This window comes from Pleurodeles waltl, chromosome 3_1 (assembly GCF_031143425.1).
Source record: "Pleurodeles waltl isolate 20211129_DDA chromosome 3_1, aPleWal1.hap1.20221129, whole genome shotgun sequence".
In the NCBI taxonomy this organism is placed as follows: Eukaryota; Metazoa; Chordata; class Amphibia; order Caudata; family Salamandridae; genus Pleurodeles; species Pleurodeles waltl.
In genome coordinates, this window is record NC_090440.1 from 1,648,500,848 (window position 1) to 1,648,513,885 (window position 13,038).

The following is a 13,038-nucleotide window of genomic DNA, read 5'->3' on the forward strand; positions in this document are numbered from 1 at the left end:
ACAAATGCAAAATGTATTTCAAACTCGAACGGGTCATAAGTTACTGAAAACATGCCGCAGTCTCGAAAGTCAGCCTCAGTGCACCAGCCAAGGTGGCAGGCCAATGCGTGCTGCGAGAGGGCATATCTCAAAGGTATTTGAGGCTCCTGTGGACACAGCAAACAAAGATTGATCAATACACAGCCGCTGGGTCTGGAGGGGGCCAGCAAGCAGAGGGTACCAATGGACTGTAGGAACCGCAGGTCCCGATGGGAGCCCAGATCTTGGTGGCCATTGAGGCCTTAGGCACCTCAGTGCAAGCAAAGATTGAGGTTATTGCTCCAAATTTCAGTTTGCTGTGAGCTGATGTCCGTAAGGTGACAGTGGGCTGTGGCCACAGAGAAACTGGTGTCTAAATGTTGAAACTGCAGACTACTGTGGCGGTGCTCGAGGCCTGATCACAGAGATTGGAGGTAAGAGCCAAGGACACGGAGGGTCGCTCTCATAGATGTAATCTTCCATTTGTGGGATTCCCTGAAAAGGCTGAAGGCGCTAAACTGGAGTTGTTCTTGGAAGCATGGCTTGGATCACAGATCCTGGATGCTGGCCTGTCGCTGTTCTTTGTTGTGGAACGGCCCCATATGTCATTGGCTCCGCCACCCCAGCCTGTGGGTGCACCGAGAACCATAATTGCCAGACTACTTAATTATTGGGACAGTGATGCTATCTTGCAAGAAGTGAAATGGAGGGGTGATCCCACCTACGAGAATCAGGTTATTCAATATTCCCAGACTACACACAAGCTGTTCAACAGCAGCGGCAAACTTTTAGTGGAGTGAAGAAAAAGTAGAAAGCCCTGGGCCTCCAATACATGCTGCTCTATGCCTCAAAACTCAAAGTGCTACATGAGGGCCGTTCCCTTTTGTTCACGAGCCCAAAGGATGTCTGGAAATGGTTGGAAATTAGAGGAGATGGTCGGATCCTGGCACAGGCCCAGGAGGGCTCTGGCTCCCAGGGGTGGGGCCAGTTGGGTCAGAAGACTAGCTCGAGAGCAAGGAAGAGAAGCAAATGACGGTGGTGGTCCGCCATGGTATCACACTGGACTTGGAACAGCAACGCCTGCCTGGAGCAGGAGGAAGCCAGGGCCCAGGTGGAATCAGCCACCATTGCTCCATCTATCGCGAGTGGCTTGATTGTAGTGGAAGGCAGGCAGATTCTTGAGACAGAATCGACTCTGACTTAACTGGCTGATCTGGCAGGTGCTGCTCATTTGCAGAGGGACCTGCTGAGGGATTTCGGTTGGTGAGACATCCCTCCCCTGTGCTGGATTCCTGCCAGTTCTGGTATCGTGTGGTCATGATGCATGCTCTGCTCCATTGAGGCAGATTGGCTGGACTCAGCCATTGTAGGGTTGTGTAGTTATTGATTTAGGGGAGGTTGAGAGTACCTGTAGAGGGTACGATGGGAGGGCCTGGACCCAGTCAGGAGTTCTAATCCACCCTCCTTCCATTTTCGTTTGTGTGTGGTTGTGGTGTGTGGAGGGGGAGGCAAGCATAGATCTGTAGACACCCCATAGCTGCTCGACTGTGACTTGGGCTGCTGTTAGTCCCTGGGTCACTCCTCACCCTTGGGAAATACTTTATTGTCAGATAGAGGGTAGAGGATTATTTGCACCTCCGCACAGTCAAGGGGGAATTGTTGTTCCAAATAAATGTGGGTGGGTTTTATAGTGGATGGGGAGACACAAGTTTAGTTAGTTGTGTTTACCCGGGTAGGAAGGTGGTTCTGTGATTGTTTTGTAGGTGGGAGTTAGTTCTTCATTTCTATATGCAGCGGGTGGAGGCTCTTGTTTATGTGGACTTTGGGCTGGGAACAGGGGCGTAACAGGCCCCCTCAGCCCTGCGGTGCAGAGGGGCCCCCTCAACCCCTACTGATGTGAGTGGGTGGGGTCTTCAGCATCCCTTGCAGAGGCCCCCCTCCTCATGTTTTGTTACACCATTGGGTGGGAAACGGGGCAAGGGGGGTGGGTGTGTGGGTAAGGGTGTCACTGGAAGTGACCCAAGATAGGTGAATGCAAATGATTTCTGATGTGGAATGTGAGGGTCTTCAACCCATTTGTTAAGAGGTATAGAGCGCACTCCTTTCTTAGACGGGTGGGGGCTCACATCACGCTATTACAGGAAACACACAGATGGCAAGGCCCAAACATTGCAGAAGAAATGAAAAGGGCAACTTTGTTCCTGCACATACTCCTCATATGCTGGGGGGTGTCTGTTTGAGTGGCTCCTGTGGTCCCATTCCAATTGCAAGGGCACACTGCAGATGTGGCAGGGCAATATGTGCTCCTTCACAGCATTCTGGACAGATGGGAGCTCTGCCTTCTTAATGTGTGCACCCCCAGCAGCGATGATGGGGATTTTTAAAGTGGTGTTGGAGGCCGAACTCCTGCCCTATGCTGGAATGCCCATCATATGGGCCAGGGATTTTAATTGTGCCTTAGTTGGGCACCTAGATAGGCACCCTCCCAAGCTGGGCCAAAGCCACATATGGTAACGAGCCTGCGTGAAACAATGACCAGGTTGCAATTTATTGAAATTTGGAGGGACCTTCGCCCCACAGCCAGGGAGTTATTCTAGTTTACACTGACTCACAGGGCTTATGGTCGCCTAGATTGCTTCCTACTGACAAAGAATAGAATTTTGAATGTCCAGGGAGCGCAATACAAAGTACGCTTTCTGTCGGACCATGCCCCTTACTACTTGAATGTGGGTTTCGGGGACGCAGCCTGGGCATCCCGCCGTGGAGGTTGCATCCACAGTCGTTGAGGGACCCGGAATATAAGGTGGACATGCAGTTTATGGGATCACATGGGACATAATAGGGCGTACTGAAGGTGGTCGTTAGAGGTGACATCCTCAATAAGACCTATGGTACTAGGAAAAGTGAACTGCATAAGGGGGAGAAACACCTCACTAGATTACAGCAACAGACGGTTGGGCAGAAGATTCGATTCTGACCGAGGCACAGAGAGGGGGACACAGTGGGATGCATGGTGGCTTGGTTGCTCAAATATGAAACACCCCTGCCTACAATACTCTCACTTAATCGACCAGGTGGAGGAGTGGCAGTGGGGCAGGCTGCGATTGACTCCCTGCTGCGAGACCCCCTGGCCAGAGTGTACACTAAATCTTCGGTAAGCACTGAAGAACGGGCAGTGGCAGAATTCTTAAACCAGGTCGGGATCCCCCACCTGACGTGGGCCCAGTCGGAGGGGCTGGATGAAGATATACAAAACTGCAGGATGCGCTTTGGAACATGACCCGCGGTGATGCCTGGGACCTGATGGTCTCCTCATTGAGTATTTTCAAGCGTACTCCACTTCTTTGCGTTTTGCCCTCCTAGAGACTCTTTGCAAGGCCCGTGCCGGTGGTGTCTGCCAGATATGCACCTGTTACTTGGACATGCTGCTGCTTTGGGCCATTTTTGGGGGAGATAGTGCAGGAACTGCATATAGTGACAGAATGAGATACAGGTTTGCTCTACTGGGACTATTACTTGTCAGAAGGCGCATTGCAATTCATTGAGTGAGCCTGATACTGCTGAAATGGAATAGGTGGAGGGCATTTCAATTGGAGTGGGCTATGGTTGAGAAATGTGGCCTCTGGAAGGTCCACACAGACGAAAACGCGGACACGGACTTAGCGATCTGGGACAAAATGATGGATCTTCTGGGCACAAGCGATGGAGGAGTAGAGGGCCCTCCGCTTATAGGAGCCGAGAGAGGGCCCGTGGTGGTGGGGTCTCCGGTGCCTTCCTCTGCCTCTACGATGCTCCCTTACCTTACCTTCCTGCGACAGCCGACTGACTTCACTACTTCATTGTCTAGACAGGTGAATGTCGTAAACAGAATGAAATACGTGCTAATTGGAAGGATTTTGACTGTGTACAGTTGTGAAGACTTTTGTGCACCCTCTGCATCCTTCACTTCCTCTCCATTGACACCCCCCCGGTAGGGTCTACTGCCGATATGTGTGAGGTCACATGTGTGTGAATGCGCGATGTATATCCTGTCCCTCTGTCTGATTCTCCCCTTCACTGCTTTCCCTAATCTGCCCCCCTGCTCGGAGGGGTGGTCCCCTCCCATCTCTCCCTCTTTTCCCTCTTCCCCCATGTTTAGGCAGGCATAGACACCCACGCTGCCCACTCTCCCATTGGAGTAGATGGACATTCTCACGCTGCAGTTTGGTTGAACTATTATTTGTTTGTTGTCTGGCTGTTAACCTGATGGTTCTTTTATTTAACTATGGGCCAGATGTAAGTAAGTCACGAATTGCGACTTGCAATTTGCGAGTCATAGAGACTCGCAAATTGCAACTCGCAATTCGCGATGCAGAAAGGTGTCTCAGACACTTTCTGCGACTCGCTATGGGGTCGCAAAGACCCACCTCATAAATATTTATGAGGTGGGTCGCAGTTTGCGACCCTATAGTGAGTCTAGGCACTCACGGGGATGGTGGCCCGCCGGAGACAGCAGACCACCATGTCCATGACTGCTTTTCAATAAAGCAGTTTTTTTTTTTCTCTTTGCAGCCCGTTTTCCTTAAAGGAAAACGAGCTGCAAATAGAAAAAATACCGAAACCTTTTTGTTTCGGTTTTTTTCAGAGTAGGCAGTGGTCCATGGGAATAATTTTGTGAGCATTCACAAAGGGGAAGGGGTCCCATCCCATGGGGACTCCTTCCCGTTTGCGAATGAGTTACCATCCACTTCAAGTGGATGGTAACTGCGAGTTGATTTGCGACCGCTTTCATGGTCACAAATCAACTCTACATAGCGGTGCGAATCGCAAATAGGAGGGGAACACCCCTTCCTATTTGCCAGTCGGAAACACATTTTGAGAGTCAGTACCGACTCGCAAAATGTGTTTCTGCATCGCGTGAAGCCTTTTGCAAAAGGCTACCTACATCTGGCCCTATATGTGTCGTAACGCCTGAAAAAGTGTGAATAAAGATTTTTGTTTTCAAATGCCCTCTAAATATGAAGGGATTTGATATTGGAGGTTAAGTTGACTTCCTCTGATTGAGTCATGGGACGATACAGATGCATCAAACAGAATATAGTATGGCCGATGGGTTACCTTAAGTCAGAAAAGCTTCAATCTTCCCATAAAAATTAAAATTGTGGTTTCTTTTATGTTTGTTTATGAGATATATACAATATTTCATGATTTGTTTTTTATTTTATGATTCAAATTATTGAAATTGCTTAGTCCCAATCTCTGGCTTCCAGTAACGACTCAGTGTGGGGTCCCCGGATTCCAATAATGATTCAGGGGGGGCCCTCGAATTCCAGGAATGACTAAGTGGGGATCCACATAAGTTACAAGATTAAGAACCACCGGAGAAAGAGCCTTTCTGCCACCCTGGGGCATTTTCAAGATGTGTTTGATTTCTTCTGTGTTTCTGCAGCTATAGATAGGGCTAACTTAAAAGGCAGGACCCTAAATTAAAAAAAAATAGAGCTTCCTGTTTTACAAACTATTTTCCTAAAAAATGACAGATCCCTGTAATATTTGTTAATGTTTCAAATCTCTAGACAATTCCAGTAACAGGAAAGGTGCATTGTGCTTGGGTGGATATGTTTTTCACTCAGTGACATTAATCCCCAAATTTTTACTATTTTCTCCCTCACAATTTATGAAGTAGCTGTGCAGGTGTGTTATTTGGACATAGTTGTATTGAGCTGTGATACTTATTGAATCGTGTCCACTTCTTAAAGAGCTGTGGATGGCAGGGAGGGGTTATGTTAGTTTTCTATAAATCTAAGAGGGGCAGAAATTAATTCTGGTCCAGCACAGGTCCTCCCCTCTTCAACTAAATGAACCAAAATGGTGTGCTGTTCTGTAACAAAAAAGGGATTCCTGCCTTTATCATCGGTCCTGAGCCATTTTGGACATCAGAGGCAGTTCCCGTTAGGAGCACAAGCCCTCTCCCACCAATGGTGGCATGCTTCGTCATCGGGCTGTGCTCCTTGTTGGGCCAGTGCTGCAATGCCCAACGGGCCCTTTGAGGGGGCACTTTGCTGTAGATCTTTTAGTATTGCCTCTAGGCCAGGAGTATTAGTGTAGTTGAGCTGTAAGTCTAAAAAGAATTTACATTCTATGTAGATTGGTATTGATCTGTTAAAATTAAATATAGGTCCCCTGTGTGCTAAGTTTATTCCAGGGGTCTTTATTAAGGGTTAAAAACACAAAGTGGAACTAAGGAACAACTATGATTCCTAGATCACTACAACTATGTTCAACATGTTTCACGCCTAATCTGTCCCAAAACGGATCAATAAAATTTTTCAGGACCTGCTTAATACCTAATCTACCCAAGTAGGCAACAACACGTCTGTGAGTCAAAATGTCCTACCTAATGTTAAACAATTAGTGCATATAAACTTACATCCCGATTATGGGTATATTTCTTTTTTACTGCATTGAAGACCCTAATCAAAAAGTAAAAGGGCTCCTTAAGAATGGCGCCAGGAAGGTTATGACGGGTAGGCCAAAGGCATAGACTACTGGAAGGTCAAATGACCATCGGGTAGTTCGAGATCCCGACATTCCTAATGGGCCTTTTTATTACTTTCCTGCGCACACTGACCAAAGGTTTTGTCACTAGACTTTTGTGACCCCAGCCAAGCTAGGTCTGTGGTAGGAAGGCAGGAAATTCCAGATTACCTCTGGGGGCTTAATCCTCCAGAACCTTCTCCTACTACAAAGTGGGCATTAAGGATACATTTTCTTCAGTACTCTCCAGTACACCACCTGTGGAAAACTGAGAAGGACTGTTGTGCTGCTCTGCAAGAAGGACTGCTACTCTGCTGCCCAGTTCTTCTGCTGTCTGAGTGAGAAGGACTGGATCTGCATCCTTAACCCAGGACTATCAGAGTGACTCTGGCCTGAAGGTTCTCTGCCAGCCTGGCTATGGTCCTGTAAGCAGAAGCATCCCCTCACAGAGGCATCAGAACTGCCACCAACGCAAGACCTTGCATCTGAGCCCGCAGCTCCTTCAGAACTGCCGCTGCCCAGCACTCCCCTGATGCAGGACTCTGCATCAGAAGCCCATCATGAACAGCCTTCTTGATGATGGAGGACTCCACATCGCAGTACCACAGCTACCTCAGACCTGCTGTTATGTGACGCATCCTCGATGCGGGATCTCACAACACCCCGCTAACCAAGATTTAAGGTGTTTGTTCAGCAGGACTATCTGGGTCCCTGCAAGCAGCCCGCACTACATTGTGGTCAGCTTGAACTTGTAAGTTTGTCCCAGTCTGGCATGACCAGACTCTTTGTTCTTCTAAGTATGATTTTCACTTAAATCTTTAAAATTGCGTCTCTCTGGTTCAAAAGGATAGGGTTTTTGTCATAATAGTCTCAAATATATTATTAAGTTTTACTATTTTTCAAAATTGGTGTGGTAATTTTCTTGTGTTGTGTTTTCACTTTAGTACTGTTTGAAGTGCTGCATAACAACTTTACACATTACATATAAGTTAAGCCTGACTTCTTTGTGCCAAACTACCAGATGGTTAGGCACAGGTTAAATTGGGGTTTGCTTGGTTTGCCAGGTCATAGGTTCACATTAGTTGAGCTAGCAGATGTTCTGCCAGTTTACACCTGGTGCTTCTCCTAAATTAAACTGGAGCAGGGGAACCCTTCTACTGCATCAAACTCTGAGTCAGGCTCCAAGTTTCTAGTCCAAAATCAGTATGAGCACATGTAATGATACCTATATATACCATTCCCTCTTTTAACACCTTACAAGAATTAATTTTTGTTTATCTTGACAGGTCCAAAATCATCACCTGCATTTTTTAGGTCTTGCATTAGTCAAGACTTTGATTTAAAAAAAGAAATATGTATACAATATATTTATTTAAATGGGTTTTCAGACAGCTTTCTTTATCCAGTGGTCATTCGCGTTTTGCTTCTGCCCACTACAACATGGGGTGGGGAGTCAGCCCACTTCAGCCACTGGATAATTTCACTTTGATTGACTGCCATTGCTCTTTCACAAAGATCATATCCACAAAATAGTTAATTCCTTTCTGTGCCAGATTTTGTTTTAATGTATTACTTTGAAGTTGCCTTTGTGTTTAGAATCTGATGTGACAGCAGGACCCTATACCAGATGTGAGCACAGGCCACATACCATGCTTTATCAGTTCCTGTCTTCTGCCAATGCTGTTGTAAATTTCTTTTAGAGTGTCCTTTGTTGACTGTTTGAATGCTGGCATTTCATAGTACAGCAGATTGCATCCATTTTATATTCTCTGTATTAGGTTATCGAAAGCATCAATATTATACATGTGAATTCATAAGTGGACAATTATTTTGCCTTCTTTCTTTCCTTCTTTTGTTTTTCTTTCTTTCCTTCTTTCTTGTTTTTGTTCTTTCATTCCTCTTTCCTTCTTCCTTGCTTTCATTCCTTCTTTCCTTTGATCCCTTCTTTCCTTTTTCTTCCATTCTTTCATTTATTTTTTCTTCCATTCATTCTTTCCTTCTTTCTTGCTTTCCTTTCTTTCATTCATTCTTTCCATTTTTATTTCATTCTTTCAGCCCTTTGTTCTTCCTTTCATTTTTTCTTATTCTTTTATTCCTTTTTCCCTTCCTTCCTGTTTTCCTTTTTTATTTTAGTCCTTTAATGTTGCTTTCCCTTTTTCTTTCATTATTGCATTCCTTCTTTCTTGTTTCTTTTTTCTTATATTCCTTTTGTTCCTGCTTTTTTCTCTCTTACCCTTGCTCTTTTCTTCGTTCTTTCTTGTTTTCTTTCTCTCTTTTCTTTTTTCTTTGCTTCTTTCTTGCTCTCATTCCTTCATTTGTTCTTTCCTTTTTTCTTTCTTTCATTCCATCCTTCTTGGTTTCATTCCTTTTTTTCTTGCTTTCCTGTTTTTTTTCATTCGTCCCTCTCTCTCTTTGTTTCTTCCTTCTTTTATTCTTCTTTTTTCTTTTTCTAGCTTCCTTTATCTTTCTCTGTCCTTTCTTTCCCTTTCTCTCCTCCTTTCATTCTTTCTTGCCTTCATTCATTCTTTCATACTTTCTTGCTTTCTATCCTTCTTTCCTTCCTTCATTCTGTCTGTCTTCCTAGTCTTCTTTCTTCCTTGCCTTCTTTCTTTGCATCATCTTTGCCTTTCTTCTTTCTTTCCTCCTGTCTTTTTTGAGTTCTTTCTTTCCTTCTTTCTTGCCTTCCATTTTCTTTCCTTCTTCCTTACCATCCTTCTTTCCTTCGTTCTTTCTTTCCTTCTTTCCTGCTTTGCTTGTTTTTTCTTTCTTTCTTTCTTAAAGGCAAGACCCTGATAGCCAGTGACACAACAATTGGCTTTTATAGGCCTGTGTTACCCAAGACATTTGATTTTACTGAAATGATGTGTATGACAAACTTACTTTAAGGGATTTTCAGCCACACTTTATCAGTTTGTCTGTGGTTGTGTCATTCACATTTTTCTCCAGCCCATTCGAGCATGTATCAAGTGGCAACGAGTCACCCCACTTCAGCCATTGCCTCACTTCACTGTGAGTTACGGCATCTTTAGTTAATGTGTTTTTTTGGATTGACAAACTCCAGGTTTTGCAAAAGCCATGACAAAAGAAAACAAGAATTGCCAAAATGCTGGCGGATAATTTTTGACCTATTGGCTTTGCCGATGCTTGTTTTAAATATTTGAAGTTATGGGGTTTGTTCTGCTCCGAGGCCTCAGTCCATGTCTGTTTGTGTGTCTCATTATATGCAAGATTGTCCGCACACATAGTACAGTGAATAAAATGCCTCATAATCATGGTCCTATTGTTTGTTTCATTGAAAAGAGAGATCTGGTATCAGCAAAAAGAAGACAGAACAAGAGCGGGGTCGACAGCTGTGTTTGAGACCTTAAGATCTTGGGAGAAAATGCCTTGTGGTTTTTCAAGTTTCCTATGGACTCCAAAAGCCAGCATTCATGCCTACTTTGTTCACTTTGAGCCAAAGAAGGTTACAGTGACCCTCAGGTGGTTGCCAGCTACCCATTTTTTCCACCTCACCTCTTTGCACTATGAGTAACTATTGATATATTTGTGATTTTTTTGCAATTTGACATTGTCTGCTTTAATACTCAAGGGAATTGTAGACAAAATAGGAATTAGAGGGTGTTCTTTTTGTCTGGCATTATTCTACTAAACAATTTAAGGCCATGATTTTATCAGTCGTAGAACTGCCTTTTCAACTTAAACGGGACAGTATCACATCACTCCACCTAATCGGACATGCGGCTCAGTAGAGCGTTGGCAAACATCTTGTCATCAGCATGCCCCAAGTGTTGGCAAATCCAGTAGGTCTGGTGTTGTCTTCCTGTTTAGTGGCTTTGTCAGTTGTTCGTTTCTCATAGTTTTTGCAAAACGTTAGTGTTGGGGAAACTGATGGGCTCTCGTCAGTCTAAAAGAAGCACTGGTAAAGCCTATAAGTATGGCAATAGATAGAGCCTTGTCACTTTGTCAGTGATTGTTTTTTTTTTTTATGGTTCTTGCAAAATAAAAACATTTAAAAGGGCGTGATCTGTATGAAACAAAATTAAATGCAAAGCGTTTTTTGTAATAAACATTTATTTTTTTCTATACTAGGGCCTGATTTTGAATTTGGCGGATTGGGTAACTCCGTCACAAACGTGACAAAAATCCTGTCTGCTGTATTACGAACCCATTATATCTTATGGGAATCTTAATAGGGCGGACTGGATATCCGTCACATTTGTGACGGAGTAACCCGTCTGCCAAACTAAATCAGGTCAAAATAAATTAACTCACTGACATTTTCCGTATCAATATTTGTAGGAGTAGATCAGTGAAGTGGCCTTAGTCAGTAGAAGAACACTCAGCCAATGGATATCCATTCGGTACTCTTTAAATTCTCTATGAGGGGCACAGTATTTAGCAATATTGTGGGCGATGTGGAATAGTCATTGACGATTGTCCCACTGGACAAATTTCACTCATTGCTCAGTTCTTCAGTTTGCTTATTTCCTTCTCACTGGTCATCCTTTCCTCTCTCTTGAAATTCCCCTATGATACTGGTCCCAGCCCACTGACCTCTTATCCTAACCTTCAAACGTCTCTTACGCTTGTATCATTTTGGGGTCAGCAACTTGTCGTGAATCCTCCCTGTTGGTCAGCCCCAGGTTCCTCACATTTTTTTGCTCTCTCATCCCTCAGTGCATTAAAAAAATGGTCTTCATGCTGCAAAATGTGGAGTGCCCTAGGGTGCACCAGCAGTTGTCCTTTCAGAAACCTTAATCTCGAAAATCCTTTAAGAGCATTCGCGTCAAGACAACTGGCCCCAAAAACAAACATGTCCTGAGTTTGCCTGTGATCTGATGCTTCCTGTGCCAATCTGCCTCTTAGCAACTTTCGGATCCTTGGGAATCTCATCCCTGGCCAGACATTGCATTGCTGCCCAGTCCCTTGAAGCATATTTTGGTCCAATTCTGTCTGTGTACGCTGGGTCTTTACTGTATCAGTTGCCCACTCCTATATGCGGACCTACGTCCCTGTAAGTTGCACGGGGCTCCCTACATTGCCAATGGAGCACATAGCATAAATAAGATACACACTGTGGTAGTATCTTATGGGAGTGACCCCGAACGGTCAGTCTCCCATTTATTCATCCCCTAAGCTGCACCTGGCCGCAGGGGGTGCGTGTTGTGTGACCATTGTATGACTCAGTGGCACAATGGCTCCCTAGAGCTCCCCTTGTGGCCACACCCACAATGACCCAATTACACCTAATTGCAAACGCAAGGTATCAGTGTTTTTGTAGAGTGGGTAGCCATCTTAGCCTGCTAGGTGATAGCCACATCCTGCCCAGCAACCTTGTCCACGAACAATTCGGTGTGTGGCAGGGTCAGACTGGGCCAAAAAATAGTCTGGGGCACCAAAATAAAAGTGACCTCCTTTAGTGAAACAAATAGCTAGAAAGTGGTAATATCAGGGAAATCAACAGGAAAAACGGCCCTCCTGGCCATAAAACCGGCCCACAACTGCTAAAAGAAACACAGCCCTCATACTGATCTGCCACACCAGCCTATCCGGCACTGTCTGATTGACTTATAGGCTAGCCTGACCCTGGTGTGTGAGCTTCGTATGCAAACGCCAGCCCAACATGTTCTGTTACTTTTACAGATTTTGTGATGATCGTAAAAAGCTACTTTAGAGAGGGATATGCACCAAAAACAATCACAGCTTCCACGAGATAGTAAAATGTTTATTGTCAGTAAAGTGGCTCCTTTCATTCAGGCAGCAATAATGTGGGGGAAGGAGTCTGCATCCTTTCAAACTCTTTTGAATATTTTCCCAATTAAAAATGAAAACAATAATTGTAGATGACAGCAGTTCACATACTTTTTATATTTTTTTTAACCTGTGAAATAAACAGAGGTTCTGTTTTTAGACTGTAGGAGGCACTTGAAATCTGTCCTGGGAAAAGCTGCTGTATTGTTTCTGCATGTATTCCACACTGAACATTTAAAATGTATTTTTTAATTGCTGCAACTATAATTTGTGTAGCAATGCTATAATTAAAAGAAACACAAGGGAAGAATGTGTATTTATCTCAATCTTGTGATTCTCAATTTGTGTGCATGCCTCTGTTTTGTCTGAGATCGCATCAATAAAAAATTGCACTTTTCAAAATGATACACGTAGTTCTCCATCCTGATTTTAAAATAGGACGAACATCATATCCGTCTGTTTCATAGAATGCTCACCAATCGTTCATCTACTTAAAATCAGTGTATTTTAGTGATTCCTTCACCAGTGCGGCACAGAATAGGCTGTGTCCACTCTGTGGTAGGCGGATGTATCGTCAGGTAATGCAGAGGCTAGTAACTCTGTAGTGGGTGGTGCAGGTCATTTTCACCTCAGTTGCACCTTCAAGAGTGTCAGCCTCAGCTCTGTGGGTGGTTCCTGATGCAAATGAGGCCCACCACCTCAGAATTATGGCACCAAATGACAATTTGGTATTATTGTGGTGGTATCTGAAGG

The 13,038-nt window shown here is 44.5% G+C and overlaps 1 protein-coding gene across 6 annotated transcripts in view; it reads left to right on the forward strand.

Annotated features, from left to right (window-relative positions):
• Positions 1 to 13,038, forward strand: part of MAP3K20 (mitogen-activated protein kinase kinase kinase 20) — an 800,901-nt gene that overhangs the window by 478,570 nt on the left and 309,293 nt on the right. The gene's annotated exons all lie outside the window — the stretch shown is intronic.